We start from the raw sequence: 226 nt of genomic DNA, 5'->3' as shown, positions 1-226 counted from the left end.
TTAAAAGGAATGAACAAAAAGTACTAAACATGGGTGTGAGGAGGAAGGAGGGTGGAGTGCTGGAGATTGAGAGAGAAAGAGAGAGAGAGAGAGAGAGAGAGAGAGAGAGAGAGAGAGAGAGAGAGAGAGAGAGAGAGAGAGAGAGAGACAGACAGACAGACAGACAGACAGACAGACAGACAGAGAATGAGAGGGGAAAAGAGAGAGAAAGAGACGGGGGGGTGGG

The sequence above is a fragment of the Aplysia californica genome, unplaced genomic scaffold (assembly GCF_000002075.1).
Source record: "Aplysia californica isolate F4 #8 unplaced genomic scaffold, AplCal3.0 scaffold00034, whole genome shotgun sequence".
In the NCBI taxonomy this organism is placed as follows: Eukaryota; Metazoa; Mollusca; class Gastropoda; order Aplysiida; family Aplysiidae; genus Aplysia; species Aplysia californica.
The sequence above is the reverse complement of the archived record's forward strand: the minus strand, read 5'-3'. Positions refer to the sequence as shown.